The sequence below is a fragment of the Canis lupus genome, chromosome 31 (genome assembly GCF_048164855.1).
Source record: "Canis lupus baileyi chromosome 31, mCanLup2.hap1, whole genome shotgun sequence".
Taxonomy (NCBI): domain Eukaryota; kingdom Metazoa; phylum Chordata; class Mammalia; order Carnivora; family Canidae; genus Canis; species Canis lupus.
The window spans coordinates 40,461,547-40,475,899 of record NC_132868.1 but is presented as its reverse complement, the minus strand read 5'-3'; the positions used below and the strand labels follow the sequence as shown (position 1 = coordinate 40,475,899).

The window sequence follows — 14,353 nt, the reverse complement described above, 5'->3', positions numbered from 1 at the left end:
AATTGAGCTGCTTTTTTGTTTCAATTTGATAAATGAACCAGCTGAAGAGCAAAGACGTTATATGACTTTCCTTTCATTCCATTCTCCAGATCAAAGTTTCCCACAGCATATTTAGCAGCACACTAGACCTAAGAGATATTTGGAAGGATACATGGATGAATGAATAAAAGGTTCTGTGGGCAATTCTATATCTCTGCTTGGAGAGATCCATAATGCATGTTATCATTTTAACAGTTCCAAGACCTACAGCAGAAAGCAAAACAAAACAAAACAAAACAAAAAAACAAACCAACAAAAACTATTAACTTTGCTTATGCAAAGTGTTATGCAAACTTATATGACCATAAAAGTCAGTAGAAAACTTTTGGAACACTGACCCAAACCTATAGTTTTCTAATGATATTTTGCAGAGACCGAAAAGTTTCCAGAAAATTGTGGCATTGGGGTGGGGTACGCTGAACTACTTCTCCTTGACTTTTTCTCTCCTCTATCAGCCTGGCTGCATTCAGAAGAGTTCTAGTTTTATCTGTATTCTATACTAAAGAATGTGATTATCCAAGTCTAGTGAAAAGCCACTACTTTAAGTGAATCACCAAAATTTAAATTACACTTCCAGGAAAGGAGTTTGTGTTTTTTTTTTTTTTTTTTTTTTTTAAAGTATTTATTTATTTATTTATGATAGGCACACAGTGAGAGAGAGAGAGAGAGGCAGAGACACAGGCAGAGGGAGAAGCAGGCTCCATGCACCGGGAGCCCAACGTGGGATTCGATCCCGGGTCTCCAGGATCGCACCCTGGGCCAAAGGCAGGCGCTAAACCGCTGCACCACCCAGGGATCCCAAGGAAAGGAGTTTGAATAGGACTTCATCTTGAAACGTTACTGACGTTTATTTTATGTTAAAAAAAATTAGGCTATAATTGCAGCCTAAATCTTTACAATGAATAATGAATCACGTCATTAAAGAGTTAAAAATTCTTTTGGATAAAATTTTGACAGCATGACACACGCTTCTTAATGTCTGACTTTTATATAATTAACAGAAAGTCTTATCAATAATATTCAAAACTCTCATATTTTATTCCCTCCATCCTTTTTTTCTTTTCCTCTTCTCTTAATTCTTTAACGAGAATACATGGCAGTCTTCAGACTTATCAAACTTCATCCTGCTATCATCTTAAGTCCCTCTTACGGGCACGTTTTATAATTACCACAGAGAAAAACCAAAATTTACAAAATGTACAGGTCACAAGCACGCATGAGGAGACTAAATGTTGGGGAGTGAAGTGGGAAGAGAAACAGTGAAGACCGTGTGACATGGTAGTGAACATTAATGTTTTATTTTCTGTATTTTATGATGCTTTACCATCCTGGAGCCTCGCTAATCCACCCCAGGCAGCTCATTCCCAGAGCCTGAGAACAACTTGCCTGCTTGCATGACCTTGATAGGCCAACCAACAATCCCAAACCCCAATCCCAGCTACCTTCTCTCCAGCTCACACACCACACCAATGTCCCCTGTGTCCTAATCACCCCAGGACTAGGTGGCAAACGCCTAGAGATTATTCCTACGGCCCAGAGCTCCCCAAAGTATTCAAACCAACCAAACCTATACTATTTACCTTGTCCTGCTTTGCCTTCCTCTTGAAACTACGGGAAAGAATCTGGGCCACAGTGCCCGCTCACTCGCTCTGCCTTCTGACCAAACCTGTCACTTCCTCCCACGGCCCCACACGGTGTGGCATGCCTCCTTCTCCTGGAAACTGTAAGTAACAAAACTTTCAATGGCATTGGCCTCTCCCGTGTTGTCACTCACTCGCCTCTATAAATTAAATCCCAGGGACGATCACACAACGTGGGAGCACTCTGTGCCAGGTCACCGCTCACCAATGGCCATGCACATCATTTGATCTCTCTGCCAACAGCACACACATGGACTTCATGAAATCTTGCACTTACGGCAGGTTTAGGTTTTACACTTTCCAATTTGCTTATGTAAAGTCAGATGTGAACAATATTAGATAGGAGGGGCTGACCAGGCTTGATCTCCTTAGGTGACCTTGTTGGATGATCTTATCAGATGACCTGACAAGACCGACATTGCTACATGAGAACGCAGAGATTTGTGTTAGATTGGGGGTGGCAGGAGGGGGATATTTAAGCAGGCATTATATGTAATCAGTTCACTGAAGAATGTTTTTATCATTTAATAGTTACTGTTCCCCTATCTCATCGTGACAAAATATCTTAATGAATCTTTTTTAATTTTATTTATTTGTTCATGAGAGACACAGAGAGAGAGAGAGAGAGAGAGGGAGGGAGAGGCAGAGACACAGGCAGAGGGAGAAGCAGGCTCCATGCAGGGAGTTCGATGTGGGACTCAATCCCGGGTCCCCAGGATCACACCCGGGGCTGAAGGCAGGAGCTGAACCGCTGAGCCACCCAGGGATCCCTTAAATAATGCATTCTTAAATAATGAGTAGCCCCTGTCTACACTCTACAGGTGATGTAATTCACACTTACAAAAAAAAAAAAAAATCAATTTGTAAAGATATGTTCAAACTGGAAAGGGAATTACTACTAGAGACAAGTCATCACCCGGGGGGCTCTCACCTGTGTAACAGGACAACTCTTCTTTTCTATACCTTTCCTGCCTCCCTTCCCACAGAAGTACCTTTCCCTCTGCTCAGCCTAAGATAGTATATAAGCCTGAATCCCTTCTGGGGTCTCAATTCATTATATAAATCCCACAAATACATAATTAAACCAGATTTTTTTCCTCTTGTTAACTGATCTATATCAGTTTGATTTGAGGGCTGTAGCCCTTGAACTTAGGAGGCTATCAGGAACAAGATGTTTCCTCCCTATAAACATCTCTACGAGCATGGGGGAAAACCAAGTTAACATTCTGTTTCTATTTTAAAGAGAAAAAGTAAGGTTTTGCTGTCATAATTTAAGGCTTATTTACAGAATCTGGAATTTACTCTAGGACTTCATTTTCATCTTTTATGAACTAATGGATACAAATTTCAAATAAAGCTTCAGTTTTAAGTACAATTTAATATCAGTATGTTTTACACGGTCTTGTGAGAGCTGCATATTTTTCAATGGGGTTTTGAAGATATAATGGATATGATTAAAATTGTGTAAATAAGTATTTGAAAATATAAGACATATATTTATGTCATATATGACATATATTAAAACCAAAACTAGGTGAAAAGGAATTATTTATACCATAAGAACAAGCCTAATATGCATAAATAGGTATCCTCATAAACACAAGTTTTTGTTAGCCTTAAATACTGTAGCTAGAAAAATTTTCTTTCATTCATCAAATACCCTAATAAAAGTTACCTTTATTCTAAATATTAGTAAGCCTATTTATAAATAAAGAAATGCATCCTTATTAAAACTGCTTATAACAATTTTACCTTTCCTTTTTGATTTGGAATATTTCATGCTCTCTCAGTGTTTTGATAATCATCATTTTTAAACTCCTGCATCCAATCAGCAAACGCCTCTGATAGGGCATATATCATATGCAAGTTTCTGGAAATACAACCACAAATGAAACAAAAAGTCTTTGCCCTTGAGAATTTTATGGACCTGCTGAAGGGACAGATTACTAGAAAGGAGTTAAAATACACAGTGGTCTGTACTATGATAAGGACATTCTAGGACAGCCTGGGGAGATGGGGGAGGGGGGCTTCCAAAGGATGGCCCCAACTAAGGTGAGTGACAGGCGAAAAGTTTACCTCTGTAAACTCAGAGGTGAGCGACAGTAAGCCTGGCCTCGGGAAGTGGAATGGTGATCCTACATCCAGCCAAATTGGTCACAGGAAGTGAAATCACAAAGTTCTTGGGCTGTGGAGAGTTTAGACATCACCTTGAAGAAAATGTGAAGCCCCATGAAGATCTTCATCAGGAATGCACAATGATGGGTACTGTTGAATGTTAGAGGCAGAGAATTACTTAAGATATATAGGATCCCAAAAGCCAGCAAACATCAATTCAATCCTAGCTTAGGCAGTTTTTCTAGGAAAGACATATATTTATAATATGAAATTTATATTAGTTATATTATTATATTATAATGTTCTATAACATTCCCTCCATTAAATTTGCAATATGTTTTGTTTTTAAGAAATATATTTAAATTGGCTAAAATAAATTACAATGTCATTATGTAGTTTATATATTTATATTATAGAGTGGACGAAATGCTTATAGAAGACAAAAACAAAATGTCAATCATAGTAGGTACTGGTCTTTTATTACAATACCATGATCTGCTGCAGAGTATACAGATTTGAATAAAGTAGAATGCAGAGGACTCCAGAGGAGAGGACAAAAATTCTTTGAAGAAAATGAGAGCTACGAGAGAAGGTCAAGGGAACCAAAACCAGTTTGTTAGGAAATTCTGAAGAATGTCTTAGAAATGTCTTAAGATATACTTTTTCTTTTATGAATTAAATAGGCAACTTCTTTTCTGAGAGATCATAATCCTCCCTTTTGTCTCCTTTCACACAAAAGGAATAAAAAAAAAAAATTCCAATCACCCATGTGAATCATTTCCTGACTTACACAGATAGTGAAATTATTTATCATCAGATATTCTCTGTTTAATATTTCTTTTTAAGAAAATCATTTGCCTACAAATAAACTTATCAAAGATATGCACCTCCAGGGAAACTACTGTATCATTTTTTGGGTCTTCTCAAGCCTTTTCGATTCTAAAAGGTAACCGGTTCCTTTTCTGAATTATTAGCATAATGGGATTTCATAATATTCTAGGATAATTAATAATTAAATGCTTAATTATACCTAAATGCTAGTGATGTTTTTTAAAGCTTTCATCTTAGCCATATTAGGAAAAATAAATTCACCTTCCATGATGTTTTTTGAAGCTTTTATCTTAGCCATATTAGGAAAAATAAATTCACCTTCCAAAGTTTATTCATGACAATGATTTTTGCTACTATTTGGGAAAATATGTATTTTACAATAAGTATCAAGGGAGGATGGTTAATCAAAATTAATAATTTTCCCTATCCATTCTCATGTATGGACATTCCTTTTAAAATTTTGTATTATAGAAAACAGAGATTAAGCTTTGAAAAAAATAATTTTGCTTATGCTGGGATCTTCATCCACTAGCATCTAGGCCTATCTTCAAGTCCTGCAACCACGAATAATTAAAAACTGATATTAAAATTGAGTAAATACTTTTTTTAAGTAGGCTCCATATCTTACTTAACATGAGATTTGAACTCATGACCCTGAGATCAAGAGTACATGCTCTACCACTGACTGAGTCAGCCAGGAGCCCCAAAATTGACAAAATGGTTTTAAATAATCTATAAGCACAAAAGATAGGAAAGAAATTTTCAACTTAAAATTTTTAACTCCACCATATTTTCTAAACAGACTGGCATGGTTAATGATAAAACATAGTATAGGATAGTGTTAAGAGCCCTAATTCTAAAGCAAACTTCTTGGTTTAAGTTCTGACTCCTCCCCCTACTAGTATGTCCTTCCATGAGTTTATTCACCTTTCTGTATTTCAGCTTTCTCTGTGCCTCAGTTTCCTCATCTCTAGAATGGCCATAATAATAGTACCCACACCTCGCAGGATGGTTCTGAAGATTATGTGAATTAATACGTGTAAAACAGGGCTTGGTGTCTACTAAAACTGTGTAAGTTTTAAATACGCTTTGCCTGGTCTCAACACTTCATAAAATCTAACATTTTGATAACATATAATCAAATCATTTTAATATTACAAGAATAAAATCCCTTGATTATAGGCAAGACTGAATTCCAGTCCCTATGCACCAATAGGGCCTTACATGATGTATACCGCTGGCATACATTGTGAGTAGTCAGGTCTCATGCCCTATTAGTGGTTAAATATTTTGACTATTATCCTTGGTTATAGGGGGTAACTATCTTCCAAATAAAACTGGATTATCCTGGACCAGTATTTCTTACCTAAGTTCTATAGATCCCCTGGGGTTTTATCCTGGTATAGGATGAGGGTGGGGAGAGAAGAAAGCCGGAGTGGGTCTCAGGTCTTTATTTTATACACTGGAGTTAAATAAATGACTTCACCTTAAAAAAAAAAAAAAAAAAAAAAAAAAGGTTCTCATGGGCTTAAATTAAGCTGAAATTCACTCCACCGGAGGTTGTTTTGAAGATATATTTTGTAGAAAATTTTTCAAGTACAGCAGTTTCTTTAAATACCCCACTGCCCTTATGTTCTGATAAGACCAAATTCTAATTCCTTGGCCTTAGATCTGAGATTTTTCTACCATAAGACTACCATACTATCTACAAAATTTTGCTCTAAAGGTAATTTCATATATATTAAAAACTTCATATATATATATATATATATATATATATATATATATATATATATGAAAAACCACTGTCAGCTGAACAGTGATTCAGACCAGAACTGATGTTTGGGATGCCTGGCAAGTTGGTAGTTAGGAGCTTCGTGGGTGATGGTGTATTATTTTTTACTACAATATTTCATTGACTTTTTTCAATGAACTTTTAGGGTATTGTCGATTCAACAGAGAAAGCTGAGGCTTTAGCTAAGAAGGTGAATAGGTGTCCCAAGGTTGTACCACTAGGATTTGAGGCAGGCAGGCTTCCAGCTTGCTCCTCTGTCTTCCACGGAGAGAGCTGGAGGGAGGACTCCCAAAGACACTAATAAGGCAGAGCGAAAAGGCCTCCGTGATCACTTAAATGAGATATCCAAGCTCTTATGAGCTGTGAATTCATAACTTATCCCTCCTCCACTGAGGAAAACATAAACTAAGACCCAAAACTTGAATCTTGGGGAGATAAAGGTAATCATCTTCTAATAATTCCATAAATTATTTTCTCTTTTTCTGGCAAGTTGGCATATTTACAAGAGAAGTTTCTGTTAAATAATCTCACTTAAAATTGTCTTTAAAGCAAAGTATCTGTACCTTGTTTCTTCTTAAAAGAGGATGATTCTTTTTTTTTTTTTTTTTTTCTTTTTTCTTTAAAGTAAGCTCTACGCCCACTGTGGGGCTCAAACTCAAAACACTGAGATCAAGAGTCACATTCTCCACTGACTGAGCCAGCCAGGTGCCCCAAGAGGATGATTTGATCATTATACCCATCATTCCACTGCTATCAACGAAAAGTAGCTTTAAATGATTATGTAAAATGTGTCAAGCATTGCATCCTTAAAATTTACCCCTTCGTTTAATCTCTACACCATACTACTTTACAGATGAAGACATTTAAGCAACAAAAAAGTGAATGGAGTAATCTGATGGCCACAGATTTAAGAAGAGTTCACCTGGGATCCAAATCCTATTGAACATTCATTTGCCATATGTTTTTTCTTACTTGTTCCTGCTCCCAACTCCTCCCCTAACATAGATTATAATAAAAGAAATGCACAGACACACACAAATGCTCTGTGTACATAGTGTGATAAGTAATACACATGAATACAAAATTAAGCGAATATAAATAATGTGAAGAAAAAGCTGGATGGTTATACCAAGAAAGATTAAGAAAATATGTAAGTATATATTCATATGTGTAATCACATATATATGAAAACATACAAATGTTAATAGTGGCTAAAACTAGATGATGAGATTACTTATTCCTTATATGTTTACCATTTTCAAATTTCCTTAATGAGCGTATGTTACTTTTATAATTAGAGAAAAAGTTATTTTTTTGAAAAATCCTATTCTTGTCACAAATATGTGTAAGTAATTTTTATTCCACCTTTGGCTCTTTCATGAATATTCCTCAATACTATATAACACAATTTTTTTTAATGGAGCCGAAATTTTATATTAAAGAAAATTGCATTCTCTTTTCACATATCAATGTTATTAATTCATAATCCTTATTAAAGCATAAAGAACAGATCCATTTATTCAAACTTAATGGATATACAAATGCTCACATATTTTAAAATACTTCATATTAGAGATGTATGTAAAATTTGAAAGGATCTAAAATTTGATAATATAAAAATACAACCAAACTCTGCTGTAGGATAACAGAAAGAAGAAAATATATATATATATATATATATTGGTTTCTACTCTTGGTTCCTGGCATAGAGCTCCTAAAACTTGTAATTTTGTTAAGTGATAATATAGCACAAGAATATCGTTGTTTTTTTTGTTTTTTTTTTTTGTTTTTTTTTCTGAGATTTGGTCTTTAGCGCTGGTTCCTGACACTCAAGTTCCTAAACCCCTTGGAAAGTCTTGGGTAATAGCAGTAAGTTTTTATTCTATGGGGAGATTCTTGCTGGGAGTCTGAATAGCTCCTGGATGGGGAGCTGGTCACTGGAAAGACTAAGCCCTGACGAGAAGCTTAGAATTTCAGCTCCTCCAACCCCTCATTCTCCAGAGAGCAGTGAAGGCCTAGAAACAGAGCAATTAACTGATCAGGCCTTCCTGACACAACAATTCCAAGGGTGTGGCGTTTGGATGGCTTTGGGCTTGGTGAGCACCTGGAGGATCCAGGAGAGCAGCGTGGCCCGAGGAAGCACAGAAGCTCCGGGCTCCTGGCCCAGTGCACCTCTCCTGTCCGGACGCCCAGCTGTATCCCTCACCATCTCCTTTACACTAAACTGGTAAATAGTGTGTGGACTGTTTTCCCAAGTTCTGCGAGCTGCTCTAGCAAGTTAATCAAACCTGAGGAGGGGTGGTGGGAACCTCTGATTTACAGCCATGGGTGAGAAACACAGGTGATACCCTGGACCTGGACTGGCACCGGAAGTGGGGGCCAGGGGGTAGGCTCCAGGTAGGTAATGTCAGAACCAAATTAAATCATAGGACACCCAGCTGGAGTCACGGAGAACTGATTGAGATGGGGAAAACCCCACAGATCTGGTGTCAGAGGTGCTGTGAGTGTGGTGGTAACATGGAATCAAGGAGAGACTCAGGATAGAATTTCCCCTACACCCGCACCTAAGGGAAAATGACCTATCTGTAAACATACTCAGGTTTTAGAATTTTTAGAGCTAATTGTTAAATTCACTCCAACCCACCATCAAGGATCCACACTTTAACCTGTCACACTTTGGCATCCCCACTCGAGCTCGGCCGCTGTGCCTCACAGAGGACTTGCCCACTCCCTCCTCATACAGATGCTCCCCCATCTTTCCCATTTTCTTTGCTTTCACTTCTTGTTCACCAAATGTCCAGCATATCCACACCCTGACTGGTTATACCCAGAAGCAAAAGAAGAGACATAAGTGATGACAGTGGAAGAAAGAAGATTTTTTTTTTTTACCTCAATCTTACTAGTATTTCCCCAAATCCATACTATCACAGAGAGGAAACTAAAGAGGGAAGACAAAAAGGGCAGGAGAGAAAAGAATGAAAAAAGGCATAGAGGAAGAGAAAAGTATTTTATACCTAATATTTCCAACTCAGAAAAGAAAAGGGAAGAGGATCAAAGTTTCGTGGCTACACTCAGAAGCCTTTAAAACCGTTACCGCTTTCCCTGAGACTCTTATCCATTCACACCCGATAATAATGCAATCAGAGTCATGACACATTTATTTAAAACATGAATCAGAGTTGTTATTGAGGCAGGTGATGTTAACGGAGACACTGACATCTCAAATCACAGCTGCTTCTCTATGATAGCCACAGAGCAAAGCATCATTTCAGAAAACAGAGAAGTGTAGATTAAAGAGTAGGGGTGTATGTGTGGGTATGCGAGTGGGGGGGTGTGGGTGAGCGAGAGAGAGAAGAAAAACAAGAAATGCAGGGTATGGAAGCCCACGAGCAAAAAAACAAAAAAAGCTATGGGCAAACACTATATGAATTAGGCTTTAGGGGATCCCTGGGTGGCTCAGTGGTTGAGCGCCAGCCTTCGGCCCAGGCCCTGATCCTGGAATTCCAGGATCAGGTCCCGTGTCGGGCTCCCTGCATGGAGCCTGCTTCTCCCTCTGCCTGTGTCTCTACTTCTGTGTGTGTGTGTGTGTGTGTGTGTGTGTGTGTGTGTGTGTGTCTCGTGGATAGATAAATAAAATCTTAAAAAAAAAATAGGCTTTATATCTTCATTGCATGTTCTATTAGGGAGCAGCTATAGGTGCAAATAGGCTCTTCCATCACCAGATTTTTGTTTTTGAGAGAGAGAAAGAGAGAGTATGTGTGTGAGAGAGTGGGGGAGGGAGGAGTAGAGGGAGAGAGAATCTTAAACAGACTCCAGGCTCAGCATGGAGCCCAACACGGGGCTCAATCTCACGACATGAGGTCATGACCTGGGCCAAAATCAAGAGTCAGACACTTCACCCACTGAGCTACCTAGGCGCCCCACCTCCCTACGCTTTAATGCTACCAACAATTATCCATGAATGCGGATTAATGGGATTTTTAGGATTACAATTGTATAAAGCAACTGATTTTGTTGGCCATCTTTATCTGTATATAGATTTATGTTATATATATCTCTGGAAAAATAATTTATCCATATGTCTAGCAATACTAAAGAAGCACAGTTCAAATCATTTGGTGTCCTCTTAAGATTTCTCAAATAGCCACCGGAAAAAGTGTCACCACGGGTATTAACAGTTTGTTTTGTTCTAGTTCATACAAGTGTTGGTGTAGTGGCTGACTTAAGTCTGCAAATGACAGGGCTAGCTAACTGCCAGAGAAAAATCAATCATTTCTCTAAAAATTGTATCGTTCAGCAATGTAGTTATCTTTAATATATATATTTTTTTTGCATTCAGCAATTTAAAAAGTAACAGATTTTTTTAGATTATGGGGGACTTTTAAATCATTTATTTTATTTTTTTTAAATTTTTTAAATTTTTTTAAAATCATTTTTTTTTTAAATGACGGCAGGAACCACTGATATATCCTAGCATGTACGCAAATCTCTCCTCAAGAGTCTAGAACTGCTACTGGAGAGCCTGTACTATTTGCTTCTCAGCCTGATTCTACATCCTTCATGATGCAAACAGAGGCAGAGACGGGATTTGGAGGAGGAGGATACACACACACAGTTGGAGATGGGACCATTGGGAAGAATAAAGGGTTTAACTGGGAACAATGTGAAACTTTGGCTTTTTAGGGGAAAAGGATAGTATCTGCTTCGTTTCTATAATCTTCCATTGCAATTCAAAACTACTAAAGGGCTTTTATAAGTCAGACGTGAATAAGCATGTCAGGCAAAATTAAACCCCAATACAGAAGAACTGTCACAGTGCAATCATTAGGCAAGCTGCTTCCCATTGTGTGTTATCCTGGATCTCCTCTGAAGAGAAGCCATCATTCGTACAATTCAGTTGTTTTGTTCAATAGATAAATATTTATTTATTTATTTATTTATTTATTTATTTATTATTTATTTATTTTTATTTATGATAGTCACACACACAGAGAGAGAGAGAGAGAGGCAGAGACACAGGCAGAGGGAGAAGCAGGCTCCATGCACCGGGAGCCCGACGTGGGATTCGATCCTGGGTCTCCAGGATCGCGCCCTGGGCCAAGGCAGGCGCTAAACCGCTGCGCCACCCAGGGATCCCTCAATAAATATTTATTGAACACCTGTAGATTACAGGACTATCCTCAGCCCCGGGAATGCAAAGATAAAAACAACTGGCCTGGTCCCTGTCCACATGGAACTCAAAGTCTTTACTCTACCTTTTTAGTCACAGTTTGATAATAGCGGGGGGAAAAAATCCAGAACAATAAAAACCCCTTGTCTACTCAGAAGCTTATCCTAGTCTGATTAAAACTTCAATTTGTTATTGTTGTTGTTGGTTGCTTTTTTTTTTTTTTTTTTTTAATCCTCTTTGGCCTGATAGTCCAATGTGCTGTCTACAAAATTGCCTACAATCGCACACATGCGTACTCGACCTCCAGAATAGGCTTGTCAGTTTGGACATTTTCTAGGCAGCTGCCTTAAGATTTTGCTAACTTCTGCAGCTGGGAACCATAATAAATCCCTAAATAAATGAAAACAACACCTGATGGACCCTCCAAAGACTCATGCCATACCCTAGAGTTCACCTAAAGTGAGAAACACATAACCTTGTTCTTAATATCTATTTGTTTTTATATCCTCATTGGGACAGAGGAAGGAATTTAAACATTTCAGTATACCATAGTGAATTTCTGTAGGTTTCTAACAAGGATTTGCTATATTTCACTTAGGACTAGGCCATGATACACCATTTGCTGAGTGCACACTGTTGGTGATTTGCCTCAGACAGAGAGTGGAATTCGAGTATAGATAACGAAGCAATGGCATCCTACAGGGAACGGCAGATCTAACTGGCGCACAGACAGGGACTTGGTATTATCTGTATTGCATTCATATAAGTTAAGATAAATAGTCATTTTCAGCTGAAGTGGTTGCTTTTACAATCAACAGTTTAGTCACTGACTCAAGGCAAACACATAAGAAATGGTAGTTGTCAGAGCGCTCTTTTGGAAACACAAGACAATACAATACTTATAAGAAGACACATGAGACAAATTGGGCTTGCATTAAAACAAATAATTGTGACTATGACTAAAATATAATGTATAGGCTCAATTGTTCCTAGTACTTTATAAACTGAAAGAAGAATGTCCTGCTAGAAATTATGAGCAAAAGCCATAAGGTAGTTTTAAGAAATTATGTCTCATTATGACTATTTTTCAAAATTCCTTTCAAATCCTTCATCAAAGAAAAGCTGCCCTTATTGTGCTTTATAGAATTCTAATTACAAAAAATGGATCAAATTAAATATAGAAATATAGGATTACCTATGTCTATCGTATTTATACTACACAATTGTATTAGTTTTCTATTACTGCATAACACCTTACCACAGCTGAGCTGAAAAGAACACACATTTCTGGGTGCCCAGACGACTTAGTCGGTTAAGTGACTGACTCTGGTTTTCAGTTCAGGCCCTGATCTCAGGGTCGTGGGATCGAGCCCTGTGTCCAGCTCTGGGCTCAACACAGAGTCTGCTTGCGATTCTCTCCCTCATCGTCTTCCTCTGCCTCTCCCATCATCCATGCTCATATTTTCATCCCCTCACTCTCTCTCAAATAAATAAAATCTTTAAAAAACACAATAGCAAACACCACACATTTCTTATCTGTTTCCTTGGGCTGAGAGTCTGAGTTTTCCTTAGGTTGACTCTCCTCCACAGGGTCTCACACATCTGCAGTTAGGGTGTTAGACACGCTGAAGTTCTCATTTACAGTTAGAAGTTCTCTTTCAAGTTTAGTCACCTTGTGGGCAGAATTTAGCTCCTTGTAGCTGTAGGACTGAGATCCCTGATTTTTTGTTAGCGGTCAACCAGAGCTGGATCTCAGCAACTAGAAGCGGCCCACACTTCCTTACCACATAGCCCCCCATGGGCAACCCCACATGGTTGTCTGCTAGCTTCTAGGACATCAGGAAAGCCTTTCCCCGATGACAATTTCCCATCCAGATAGCACAGTATCATCACAGTTGGGACTGCTATATCACCATTTGTTATATAAGGTTACCTAATCAAGGGGTTGACTAGCTCATCCTATTTGAGGGCTCTGCCCATACTCAAGGGGAAAAGATTATTCAAGCTACATACACCAGGAGGCAGGAATCTGGGAGACCATCTTGGAATTTTTCTGTGTAATATGATTGGAAATTAGTATAGTCTGTACAGCTGCCCTTTAAAACTTCTTCCAATAAGGACTAGTGAAATTATTATTTATCCTAATAACAGTATTACTGTCATAATCAAAACTCATTATTATCCCCAATGAGTGAAGAAGATGGCAGAAGCATAAAGATCTCAAATCAGCGTCAGAGAGCTTAAAATCACTCAGGGAAGGCAGTGAGAACAGAATCCAGTATGCTGTACACGAAACATGCTGTTTCCCTAGCTCTGTACTGTGGCACAATTCCTATATTAAGTAAAGGCAGATGGCAACCTGATGCTACTGTACCAGCTATGAAGGAAACTGGCAAATAATTTTCTTTCAAATGGTAATTAATGTATTAAAACCAAATTCACTATAAAGCAAGTTTCAATAATTTCCCAAATTAGCAAAATTTCAAAAATGATGTTAATTTTGAAAATTGAAATGAATCTCCTTTTTTAAAATCAGAAAGAGATTAAAACAAACACTCACTAAAAAAAAGAAAAACCCAAAAACCCTACAAAACAAAACACAAAACTCGAGTAACTAGACACACCACAATGGCAACATACCTTACACATTTGGCCTTCTTCTCTTTCCCTTCTACTCCCCCTACCCTACACCAAATGCTATAATGATCAAGGGAAATACATGGATAGACTAAATAACTGTTCTCCAGTTGAACATGGTGCTTT

At 38.0% G+C, this 14,353-nt stretch overlaps 1 protein-coding gene across 5 annotated transcripts in view; it reads right to left on the bottom strand.

Annotated features, from left to right (window-relative positions):
• NAALADL2 (N-acetylated alpha-linked acidic dipeptidase like 2) overlaps window positions 1-14,353 on the bottom strand; it is an 880,805-nt gene that overhangs the window by 761,242 nt on the left and 105,210 nt on the right. The window contains exon 1 of one of the 5 annotated variants that reach the window (XM_072808124.1): window positions 3,887-3,939. The exons of 3 other annotated variants lie outside the window; for them this stretch is intronic. The gene's annotated coding sequence lies outside the window, so the exon portion shown is untranslated. One more of the 5 variants, XM_072808123.1, reaches the window with a different exon arrangement.